This window comes from Sciurus carolinensis, chromosome 14 (assembly GCF_902686445.1).
Source record: "Sciurus carolinensis chromosome 14, mSciCar1.2, whole genome shotgun sequence".
NCBI classification, from domain to species: domain Eukaryota; kingdom Metazoa; phylum Chordata; class Mammalia; order Rodentia; family Sciuridae; genus Sciurus; species Sciurus carolinensis.
In genome coordinates, this window is record NC_062226.1 from 12534601 (window position 1) to 12547529 (window position 12929).

At 51.0% G+C, this 12929-nt stretch overlaps 1 protein-coding gene across 3 annotated transcripts in view; it reads right to left on the bottom strand.

The window, feature by feature from the left end:
- Positions 1-12929, bottom strand: part of Mrrf (mitochondrial ribosome recycling factor) — a 71613-nt gene that overhangs the window by 1294 nt on the left and 57390 nt on the right. For 2 of the 3 annotated variants that reach the window (XR_007104887.1, XR_007104885.1), the window contains exon 8: positions 12765-12922. The exons of the other annotated variant lie outside the window; for it this stretch is intronic. The gene's annotated coding sequence lies outside the window, so the exon portion shown is untranslated. The remainder of the gene's footprint in view (positions 1-12764; positions 12923-12929) is intronic. 3 annotated transcript variants of the gene reach the window in all.

Sequence of the window (12929 nt, forward strand, 5' to 3'; positions counted from 1 at the left end):
CAGGGGGAGGCTGTTTTAAATAGGGGAGCTATTGGTATTTTAACTTTAGAAAGTGACATTTGAATAAGGATGTACAGAACATGAACCACAAATAGATAACATCTCAAAAGTATATTCAATATACCCTCGAGTATAGGTATTACACAACGCATACCTCGTTTACCCCAATATGCCTACCTATATATCCCGTGCAGAAACACTCCACATCTATCTGCACATACTAGACCACATACATGCATGGTATACAGCATGCATGTCTGTCTGTATCCATGGCATCTGCTCATACACACACATGTAAGCTTCCTGCTTATTGCCCACACCTCTTCTGTGGGTTGGGGTTTACTGGGGATTGAACCCAGGGGCACTCTACCACTGAGCCATCCCCCCAGTCCTTTTTATTTTGAGAAAGGGTCTCAATAAGTTGCTGAGGCTAGCCTCAAACTTGCGATCCTCCTGCCTCAGTCTCCCAGATCACTGGGATTACAGGCATGCCCCGCTACGCCTGGCTCCTGCACCTTGTCTTGAAGCTGTTTTGTATGTCCCATATGCTTGTATCATATGCCAATAACAGCAACAGCATTTCCTGGGTTCTTGCTATGTGCTAGACAGCATGCAAGGTAGATTGTCATTCAGTCCTTCAGACATGCCCAGGCAATGGGTACTGCCATTCAGTCTGGCAGGTGAAAGCTCACACCACAGTCTGACTGCAAGGGGTTTGAATCCGCTTCACTATTATCTAGCCTGCTGAGAGTTTCTGCTTCCCCATCTGTAAAATGGGGATGACAGTAGTATTTGTAGGGTTATGGTGACATCAGTGAGATAAGCTAAGCACAGGAGCAGGCATATAGTAAGTGCTCAGTAAAATGTTAGCTAGGATTATTATTTTACAGATGACAAAAGTCAGTCTCCTAGAGGTTAAAAGACACCTGCAGCCACCTGTCAGCAGAGATATAAAACAGGCATCGCGCGCCTTCCTTGTACCTACTGGATAAACATAAACTCATTCAACACCTATGTAACCATCACCTGCCCACCACATGCCAGGCACACAGCTGGTCCTGGGGCACAGCGGTCAGTAGGCAAAGCATACATCCTTCCAAAACCGTTTCATTTATTTGACAAACAGGTATTCAGTCCCCGAGCTAATAGACCAGCACACACCCCTGTGAACACACCACAGAGAACCTGTGCACACAGCCCCTCTATGTGCCCAGATCCCATGTGTAGGTACCATCAACATGCAGCCCACATACATGTATCTCCCATGTGCCTCATTGGTAGAACAGCTGCACACAATCCACGTAGAACATCCCATGTATCATTTACACATATGCTCATATTACTTGTACCTGCATCCACACACACACACACTCCACATGCAGCGTGCACACATAAATGTCCGTGCACCACATACACCTCCCACACTTGGGCAATTCCCACGCCACCAGCACTTACTTCCCTAACGTCATTTACCTATCACCTGTGGACACACCTTACCCATTCCCAGCCTGTGTGACTCACGTGCCTGTTTCCCTGATTGTGCCACATGGGCTGCTAGAGAGGCACAGAGCAGCTCCTCTGGCTGACTCTGGCATGGTACTAGGGAGGTCAGAGAGGCAGGATCTGAACCCCCATGGCTGGAGAGAGAAGGTGGCCCCTGGCTTCACAGCCGGTCCCCAGGAAATTATATTCAACACCAAACCAAGGCGGCCTCTTCATGGCCCAGGTAATCAGCCCTCTCCCAGATTCAGCCTGACAGTTTAAATGTTCTAATTCCGCTGCCAGGGCCCGGCTTCCCTGCTCCAGTCTCAGCCCGGGCCCCGGCCCGCTGTCGTAATTAGACCCACGTTTCCATTACCCTGAGATTAGACAGGTCCCCTCCGGCTGGCTAGAGGACGCCCGCAGCTGCATGGGAACCATCCCCTACACGAACGCATTTACCTGATTATGGAGTTTATTTTATAGCAATTGCTCCAGAGCCCTGGAGGCCTCCTTTGTCCTGCTTCTGCTCCCCAGGCCCCAGAGGCCTCTTCCAACCCCGGACAAGTGGTTTCTGCCTAATGTTCTATTGCCACTTCCCCCAGGCCCTGAGATCCTAGAGGCCCCCTGCATGGACTGGGTCCCCTTTTTTAAACCACTTAAGGAATCTGGGGAGGAAAGGAAAAGCATTCCAAGAATCTTCTCCTGGGGTGCATATAGGGACCCCTAGGGAATCTTCTTTCCAAACCTGTGTCTCATTTATTCATTCAACAAACATGTATTCAGTCCCTGAGCAAGGGTAATCATTCATTCCACACCAACTGTTTGCCAGAGAATACACACATGGCCACTGCCTTCCTGGAGGTCAGTCTGGAGGCGAGACCTCTATTTTCATAGCATGTGTGCTTGGATTGGGGCACTTGGACTAGGGCCATGAGACCCAGCAGGATGATATGGAATCAAAAAGGGGAGATGGGGAAGGGGTTACTTCCGGTAGGAGACACAGCAAGTGCAACCTGCAGAAGGAGGGCTGGGAGACGCGAGGAACTAAAAAAAGAAGAAGAAGAAATCAATGATGCTGAAGCTTGAGGTGTGACAGCCAGGGGTGAGATCCAAGACGGGCGCTAAGCAGGGTTCAGATCATAAAGGCCTCAGTACCAGACTAAGTTGTCTGCATGTTCTCCTGTGGACATGGGAGCCATTGAAAGGGTTCTGTTTTGTTTTACTGAAGATTAAACCCAGGGACACTTAACCACTGAGTCACATCCCCAGGCCTGCTGGGGAGCCAGGGTCTCACTATGTTGCTCGGGCTGGCCTAGAACTCATGGGCTCAAGCGATCCTCCTGCCTCTGCCCTGAAGGAGCGCGGACTACAGGTTCGCCACCACGCCCGGCACCATGAGAAGATCTTAAGTAAGGGAGGGACTCACATAGGCCTGGATCCGAGTGCCCTGTATGTAGTGGCTTACCCCAACATCAGCCCCATGTGGCAATTCCCCCAGACCCACAATCCTCTTCTCCACACTGCTGACATTCAAGAACTCCCTTGACTCAAATGGTCTTTTCTAGGTCTGATGCTGAAACTGACCTGAACTAAGGAGAGGCTGTTTGGGGGTCTTCATGTTACTACCTGGTGTGCATATTCATATGTTTTGTTGAAAACAAGTGTGAATGAGGTGGGGGTGTAGGCTGGTTTGGCTGTGTGTGCGTGGAGTTGGGGATGGAACCCAGGGTGCTGTGCCACTGAGTTTCATCCCCAGCCCTTTTATTTTTTATTTGAGACAGAGTCTTGCTAAGTTGACCAGACCAGCCTCAAACTTATGATCTTCCTGCCTCAGCCTCCTGAGTCTCTGGATTACAGGCGTGAAGCACCCAGTTGAAAGCGCTCCCTCGTAGGTGTCCTAGACCCCAGTGGGAGGTTATGCAGTATATGGGATGGGCTCTGAATTAGATTTTGGGAGCACAAAATTCTGACTTCACAAGTTTTAGAGAAGGGACTCTGGACTTTAGAATCTATTATACAGAAGAGGAGCTGTCACAGAGTGACACAGCAAGACAGAGCCAGTCAGATAGCTTCAAGAGTCTGACCCCATCACACACATTTTTTTTTTTTCTTTTTTGGTACCAGGGATTGAACTCAGGGGCACTTAACCACTGAGCCACGCCTCCAGCCCTTTTTTAAAAATAAGATTATATTGGGGCTGGGGAGATAGCTCAGTCGGTAGAGTGCTTGCCTTGTAAGCACAAGGCCGTGGGTTTGATCACCAGCACCAAAAAAAAAAAAGATTATATTTAGAGACAGGGTCTCACTGAGTTGCTTAGGGCTTCCCTAAATTGCTGAGGCTGGCTTTGAACTTGGGATCCTCTTGCCTCAGTTCCCCCACTGAGCTGCAGGAATTACAGGTGTGTGCCACCGTGCCCGCTGATCTTGACCTGATGCACTGAAATGAGATTGGTGACTGACCCAGGGGCAAGGGGCGGATGGGAGAAGAAGTCAGCATGACCCTGCACGGCCTCTGCACCTGAGCCTGTGTGCCTCTGCACTGACCGTGCAGGCAGTTTGTGGACATTACTAGCCCCACTTCATAGACAGGGTAAGCAGGGATCAGAGAGAGGCACTGGCTTGGGCAAAGTTGTACAGCAAGAAGGTAACAAAAGTGGAAGAACCCTCACATGCTACTTTTCCAGGGCCAGCAAGATGGAAGCACAGCTGTGTCAGGTGGGGCCAAGGAAATGGACCTCAGCCAAAAGCTTATCAGAATCAAGAACCTCGGCTAGGCCATCAGCACAGCCACTGTCTCCAGGGCCTGCAGCCACACCCACTTCCACTGCCACTGGGGCTGTCTCTCTGCCCTTGTCAGCTCCCTTCAGAAAGCCTTCCCGGTTCATCTGCAGCAAGCTTCCAGCTTGTTGACTGACCCTCCCATGCTGCCTTCTTCACGCCCCTGCACTTGCTAAAGCATTTTTGAGTATTTGATGCACACAGCGCCCCCTGTCCAGATGTGGGGTCCTCCCTTTGGAAGGCTGAGTGGCACTAAAAGATAGTACTAGCCCTGGAGCCAGGCTAGACCAAGGCTGGAATCCTGGCCGCACCAGTTACAACCGTGTGATCCGAGACAATCACTCTCCTCCTCTGGTCTCAATTTGCTCATCTGTAACGTGAGATTAACAATGGCATCTTCCTCACAGGGCTGTCCTTAAGACCAGATGAGGTGATGCTTTTCAAATGTCATAGCTGAAGACCTCTATACAGTACCTAGCAGCGGCTGCTGTAGTCACTGTTAGCTCACTGTTAGCTACCTGGAGCATTGCTGACACTCAGTAAGGTCCTCTGATCATTCTTTTCCCTGAAATAAGGGATGCTTGATGTGTTTGTGTATGTATTTTTTTTTTAATTTAAAGCCCTTGAGCCTGGTCTCCAGTCTTGTCAGGGTGTGGCCCCTGCTGCATTTCCTGACTGAAACTTGAATCCTTGCTGCATCTGTACTGAGCACTCATAGTTTCCTGTTCCTCCTCCAGGATTCTTATCTCCAAGTCTTTGCTTGTACCATTCTTTTTTTTTTTTTTTTTTTTTTTTTTTTTTTTTTTTTTTGCAGTGCTGGGGATCGAACCCAGGGCCTTGTGCTTGCAAGGCAAGCACTCTACCAACTGAGCTATCTCCCCAGCCCCTGCTTGTACCATTCTTGATGCCTGGTACTCCCTCTCTACACACCATTTAGGCAGATCCAGCTTCTATAATTCATTCAATATTATTCATTTATTCCTAATAACTGTTTATTGAGTGACTAGTTTGTGCCCAGTTCTGTAACAGGTACTTTCATGTAAGTTAACCCTCATGATGGCCTTTCAAGGGAAGGAGCATTGTCTGCATTTTACAGAGGAAAAAACTGGACTCAGAGAGGTTGTCGCTTATCTGTGATGATCCAGGTAGCAAGTGGCAGAGCTGGGACTTGGCCCTGATCTATTAGCCTCCAGAACCCAGTTCTTTCCTCTCCACCCTGCAAGTAACCTGGCTCAGGATCAGAAAGCAGGCACCTTAGGAGCAGCAGCCCTCTTCCTGGGTTGGAAAGGTGAGTAGAAAAGGAAAGGAGATTGGCCAGGTGGGTCAGGACCAGATTTTGACTGGGTTAGGGTACACATTCATTCTACTAGGTGGTCTTAGAGGTGGGGGAGGCAGGCAAGGAACCCCCACAGGAGCTGGCCACAGACCACAGCATATGTGAACCCAGCTAAAGCAGAAGCCTGGATAGGATGACCCTAGTCTGCTTGAGGAGTCACTGTGGAGCCTCTAAATCCTCCCCACCAACTCCAGGTCTTCTTCCAGGCCTGTGTGAGAACAAATCTGAGATGAACGAGAGATGGCTGCTTCGCTCCTATTCTGGACTGGAGGGAAACATGGAGGGCCTAGTGAGGCCCATGCAGGAAGGCTCAGAAGAGTTCAGAAACCAAAGCAGCCCAACCTTCTCTATACCGGAACCAGAGTTCTCCTGGGGGTAGGACTAGGTCTCGGGTCTCCCAATTCTAGGCAGAGGCCAGTTCTGGCAATACACACTGCTGAGAGCAAAGAAGCAGATGTAGCCTGGCAAAGGGACCAGATGATTCATCAGACACAGAGATGGACAAAGGACCAGGGAAGCAGGGAGAGAGGAGAGGAAGGGACACGGAGCCACAAGGAAGACAGAGACATGGAGAGATGGGAAAGAAATGCACACAGAAATAGGAGCCTGGGAAGGCTGAGGAGGAGCTGAAGGCAGACTCATGGACAGCGAGGGGTGGGTCCATTTAGGGAGGGAAGAAGGGACTTCGTGACTACACACAGAATGACAAAGGAATGGTCAGTCAGAGGAAGAGGGAAGCAGTCCCCAGACCATATTAGGAGACTCTGGCTTCAATGCTGTGTGACTCTTTGCTAGACATTCCCCTCTCTGGCCCTCAGTAGTCCCACCTGTAACACAGAAGCCCCGTGCTTCAGTTCAAATTCCTAGGTCTCTACAATCCCATCTGGGGAGCCAAGGGTGGGCCAGAAAAGAGCCTGAGCCTGGGACTGTGCATAGATGTGTCACAGTCATGCCTGTGGCTGCCTACATCAGAGTTCCACCATGTCCTTAATGACAGTAGATCTGGTCACATCCCAGATGGGTCCCCTTGACCACTTGTGCATCCACAGGTCTCTCTCTCTCTCTCTCTCTCTCTCTCTCTCTCTCTCTCTCTCTTTTCCTCCCTCCCTGAGTCCCAGACCCTCCACCATCTGTGCCATGTCTGTGTTCTCATTTGGAGCTTTTAGGAGAAGCCTGAAGAAAGTGAGGTTGGGGATGTGCAGATCCCTATCCCATGAGGGGTGCCCATGAGGAGGTTTGAGGTGCCCAGCCAAGTTCCCTCCCTCCTCCAGTCCCTTTCAGCCTGGAATCCAGGCTTGGGCTATTCCTGTGACAGCCACCAGGAGCATCTAGAGGGCAGATCTGGGTGGGAATGGAAGCCTGTCTTCAGAGAAGCTGCGACCCTGGGAAAGGTGACTCAGCAGAGCACAGTCACCACCTGCTGACCTCAGGGATCATCTCAGAGATAAGGGAGCAGATGTCGGCTATGAGACCCAGTTTGGGGCCAGGGACATTTGCTCCAGAAGTCACAGAAAACACCTCACCAAGGAGCTGTGTAAACTAGAGGAGAGAGCCTCACCTGCAGGGAGGGAGTGCCTCACTCCCAAGGGAGAATAAGCATTTGCCCACAGTGGATGAGTTAGGAGGCTCTTGAGGCCCAATGCCTTGGGCTGGCTTTGGACTTTGGCTGACTGCCCTTCCAGCCATGGCTCAACTCTCCAGGGAGAGTAATGGTGCCGCTTAAAATGAACACCAACACCACCAGCAGCATCCGTGGGGTCAGAGCTAGCATGCAGCAGGAATGCACTGTACCACCTGGCCAGTGATCAGACTATCAAACTGTCCCTACCACTTGTTAAAAAGCCACCGCCCCAAGCATCTTGAGTACACCTCTGTGAGCCCAGCTGCTAGCCCCAAACTCCACCTTCCTTTCTCTGACAGAAAGAGAGGTAACCCTACTCTGGGCATCCCTGTGCCTCAGTTCACCTGGAGAATACCCTTAACAGGGAGGCCAGCCTCAGCCATAGAGGCTGCCCACTGTGGGGCGCCCCCTCCCCAGGCCCGTCTTCCAAAGCCTGAGCAATCAAGGCTAGCTGCCTCCCTGGGCCGGTGCGAGTGCCCGCCTCCTCCCGGCCCCTCTCCTCGCTGCAAACCCAGCTCATTTGCATGTGGATCGTGCCTGCCACCATGGGTGCTGGGGTCAATTGAAACTCAAGAAAAGAGAAGAAATTTATGCAAAACTGTTGATTGCATTTGTATGTAATGAAATCATCCAATATTCATCTGACTATAGAATCTAATCTGAGAAGAGAACTGAAGGACATGAGTGTCACTGCAAAACCGTAATGAGCCACTGTAGTGATTAAAAAAGCTCTTGAGCCTTCTGAAAATCCAGGCAGAAATAGCGTCTAATCAACTCTGAATACAGGAGGCGAGATTGGGCTGGCGCGCTGCGCACGGCCCGCCGCGGCGCTGGGGGTGCGTGGTAAACCCTGGCGGCCGCGGTCTGTGGGTGCCAATCGCCCGGCCACAATCAGCCGAGTCGTCAGTGCACAAAGCAATCGCCGCCTCTCGCCACGCAGAAGGAACCCAATCACAGCAGCTGTGAAGAGCAGCTTGAGGCTCTCACACCCGCCTTAAAAACCTCCTGAGGCCTCTCCTGGGTTCCTCGCTACCACTAGGAAGCAGGGAGGGTTTGAAGATGTGGGGCTGACACACCTGGACACATCTGGGGCCCAGCCAGCCCCAGGCAGGGAGAGTCAGTGTCTCAAGGGAGCACTGGTCCACCCATTAAATGTCACCTCCTCTCAGAGGCCTTCCCTGATGACACCATCTAAATTCTCACACACACCAGTTCTCCAACTCCTTCCCCAGGCTCTCCCTTCACAAAGCTCAGCTCTGCCTGGCATCCTCGCAGGGATTTATCTGTGTAATGTCCTGTGTACCGTGAGGGCCAAGACCTTGTGGTGCCTGGCTCATCTCTTCAGATGATGCAGAATCTGGCACGGCCCTAAGGATGCTGGCAAGCGGGGGCTACGCTGCCATGTTTGTTAAATGATACAGAAGTTTCAACGAGCCGCCAGATGTATTTATTTGTGCATTCTGCATATACTGGGTGAGTGTACCGGGCGTACAAGGCTTCATTCTGGGCACTGAGTGTGCCGTGGTGAATAGGACAGTCCCTGTGCTCTTGGAGCTCACAGTCTGGGCAGAGAACAGTTGTTAAAAATGTTACAAATAATCAGAAAGGACAGTGTGGTGCTGGGAACTGTCCAGAGACTGTGTGAACAGCTGTCAGAGGGTACTAACCCAACCAGGAAGGCTGCCAGGAGGCAGTGACAGGCTGTTGGGAGCTAAAGGAGTCAGCAATATGGTTGGGGGTGTCCCAGGCAGAGGGAAGGGAATGTGCAAAGTCCCCAAAGTGACAGATGTATGTAGGGAGCTGAGAGCAACCAGAGTGGTGGGCGCCAGAGCAAGGGAGAGGCTGGAATGAGAGGGGAGCCAAACCTCGCACTGAGACCTTTGAGATCCTAAGAACTCTGGACTTCGATCAGGTGTGGGGTTGCACACCTGTAATCCCAGTGGCTTTGGAGGCTGAGGCAGGAGGATTGCAAGTTTGAGATCAGCCTCAGTGTCTTAGTGAGGTAAGCAATGTAGCCACTCTCAAAGTAAAAATTAAAAAGGGCTAGTGATATATCAGTGGTAAAGTGCCCCTGGGTACAATCCCAAGTACCAAAAAAAAAAAAAAAAGGGTGCACTTTTTCCTGGGGGTGATAGAGTTTCCAACAGGAGTGGCATGGTTCATTTAGAAGAGCTCACCAAATGGAGAACAGTCAGAGGGTTAGCTAGTAGGGAATGGAGGAGGCTGGTTTGGAGGCGATTCAGTCCTCCAGGAGGCAAGGGGGAGCCTCTGCGTATTTTTGAGCAGGGCCACTCTTGGCAACAGCTACATTTTAAAATGGCTAATCTGACAGAGAGAGATGGAGCAGACGACGGGAAGCCAGGTAGGAACCAGAAATCAGCCTGCCGGCCACTTGGCTCACACTATATTCAGCATTCCAGTCATCCCGTGGGGAGGCGTTCTCTTGGCACAGACTGATAGTCCCAATCTGCTCTGGGTTTGGACACCAGGTCACCTATTATTAACATGGGTTCTAAGTTGGAATCAGTTGGTTCTGAGAAGCCCAGAGGCTGTGGATCACAAGGCTGCTTTTTTCAGCAAAGACTTTCCAATGTCAAAGGCAGACTGGATGACCTATAAGGCCCTTCCCTGCTCCCCAAACCCTACAACTTTATGTCCCATGATGGCATAAAGACATTTTAATTCAGTGACTTAAAAATCTCACCGTGAGGTCTGACTTGCTATGTGAGACCCCACTGGGCAGCGAGGGAGAGCAGAAAGCAGCCTGGACACTTGGGTTCAGGTGCTGTCTCTGCCACTCACTTTTGTTGTCTATGGACATGTTCTTCCCCTCTGTGCCTCACTATCCCCTTTGGTACACCGGGGGAGTTATCTGCAAGACGGGAGAGCTGAGACCCACCTGGACCCAACAGGTCAGACCAGAGCTCCAGATCCAACACTTACTGCCCACAGTGACCTTGAGCAAGCCAGCCAGTCCTTCTGCCTGGCCTTCCACATCTGTAACATGGGGATAAGGAGATCTAAGCTGGAGTGCTGTTAGAACTAAATCAGGTAACAGCTCAGGGGCAGGGCATGGAGTAAATGCTCTGCAGTCTCTGCTCATGATTGATGGTCCTTATTTCCTCTCTACAATGGCTCCATTTTATAAACAACTTGGATTCCCTGCTGGAATTTGGGGGTCCTTTTAACCTGTACCTGCCCCAGTGGGGTGGGCTTAGGGAACACTGCGGGGCTCCAGCTGGTGGCCTATAGCAATGCTGCCACAAACCACCAGCAAACCAGCAATGGGGTGATTCCCAGGCCACAGCGAGCATGGCTCCTCCTCTCTCGCTGCACATCTCTGAACAGCAGCTGCCCTTCTACTTGCATTCTAGTGGCCATGGTTTGAATTTCAGGAGCCCCACCTCCCTATCCTAGTGGATTGGATTGGGTGTGTCGGATCTGAGATGGGATCAGAGTCTTTCTGGTTTGCTGCCATGGTGGTAGGATGGGAGAATCAGGCTCAGTCTCAGAAACCTCTGTGCATCCTCCCCGTGCTGGCGGCCCCGCCCTCGAGGGGCTGCCATCCAGTGAGGCAAGTCAGTCCCACATCACAAGAGGAACACACAGGGGAAAGTGCTTAGAAGCCTGTAAAAAAGACCACATCAGAATGGCTCCAGAAGACTTCCTTCAGGAGGTGGCACTTGGGCTGGTCTGAAAGAGAGCTAGGATATCTATCTGTCTTTCTCTCTCTGGAAAAAAATTTTAACTTTCAGGGGAAAGAACAGAATTTAAGGTAACGACCATTCCTGTTTTCACAGCCTGAAATTAACATTATGTCAAGGTGTGTGTGTATGTGGTGTTTTGCTTTTGTTTTATACTGGGCATTGAACCCAGGGACACTGTACCACTGAGTTACATCTCCAGCCCTTTTTATTTTTTATTTTGAGATAGGGTCCCTTGTTTCCCAGGTTTACCTTCAACCTGCCCCTCCCTCAGTCACTTGAGTCACTGGGATCACAGGTGTGTGTCACCGAGCCCAGTTATGTCAAGTTTTCACATACACACATGTACAAACGTATGCACACACGTCTACAGATGGCTTCAGGCCGCACTTCAGGTCTTCCATCTGCTCCCCGGTGGCAATCACCATTACGAATTGAGTGCGTATCCCTCCCAAAGCCCCCTTTTAAAAGTGTTCTAATGCAAAATTGAGTCAGAAACAATTTTATAAAGAATCGCTTTGCATTTGTCATTATTACTTATATAAATGGAATCACCCATCCATACAGCTGCACTTGCCTTCTGCACTGCCTATATTATGCTTTGGGGGCTCATCATTGATATATATGGCCCAGGCTTGCCAGCGCATCTGAATGGATGTACAGGGTTTGCTGACCTCCAAAGGGTGGGGTTTCCATGGATAGATGTAATCAGGGGCCAACATTCTTGGGAGAGGGAGTGGCACAGGCCAAGGCCAGGGGATAGGAAAGCTAGGAGGTGTCTGTGGAGGGCCCAGGACATGTGCAGGGGAGATGGGGGAGGCCCACGGCCAGGTCAAGACTCTGCAACTGGGACACTGGACATCTGAGAGTGTGGGGAAAGGCTCCCCACTCAGTTAACTGCAGGCCCTCAATAATTCCACTCATCCACTCTGGAGTCCTCCCTGGGGAGGCCTCTGTTGCTCTTTCCATTAATTGTCTCCTTAATGACCCACCAAGGCAAGTACCCATTGTTCTCTGGGCCTGGGGCAGCCTCCCTGGCTTTTCCCCTGGGGATTTGTAAACGTCTTTCCTTCCCCTGCTTTCCTTTGGCAGGCATCCTTATCTAGTCCCTGCAGCAGCCTGGGCTGATGCTGCACTTCCTCTGCCCACACCCTGCACCAGGAGCTGGGGTTGGGCAGAGCCCCACAGCTCTATCCCCGCCTCTCAGGGCTCTGCTTGCCTCAGTCTGTATGTGCCTCATTAGTCTTGCCTTTTTCTTTCTCTCTGGTTTTCTCCCTGGACTTCTCTCTACATGTGCTTGAGGTCCCTGTCTCTGTCTCCCCGTATCTCAGTGGTGTCTTTATAAGTGTCTGTCTACAGATGACATTGTCTTGCTCTCAGGATTTTATTTTGGTTTTTGGTACTGAGGTTTAACCCAGGGGTGTTTTCCTACCAACCTATATCCCCAGCCCTTTTTATTTTTATTTTTTATTTTGAGACAGGGTCTTGCTAATTTCTGAGGCTGGCCTCAAACTTGTGATCCTCCTGCCTCAGTTTCCTGAATCCTGGGGCTACAGGCATGTACTACCAGGCCCAGCTACAGGCATCATCTGTTTCTGTCTTTGGATCGTCCCTGCCTCTCTTGCTAGGTCTCCATCTCTGGCTGGGGAGCTCTGTGCTTGCACTGCACACTTTTGTCTGATTCTGCCTGTCTCCCTCCCTCCGCCCGTGTCTCTCTGTCTCTGTCTCCCTCTCTTCTCTGACTCACCTCCCACTACCCATCCCTCCTCCCTTGCGGGTCTCTGAACCCTCCTGATTGACTATTGTCCTGTTTCCAACCTCTGCCTCACCACCACTCACTCACCCACGAGGTTCCTGACACCCACACAGGTCAAACCGCCTCCCTGGGTTGCTTCTCTCCCTAGCTACAGCACCAGCTTCCCGTGGATGACAGCCTCGGGGACATCAGCACCAGGAGTAGGCGTGAGGTTCCATAGTTCCCAGACTTTGGAATTCAAGCATCTATAAA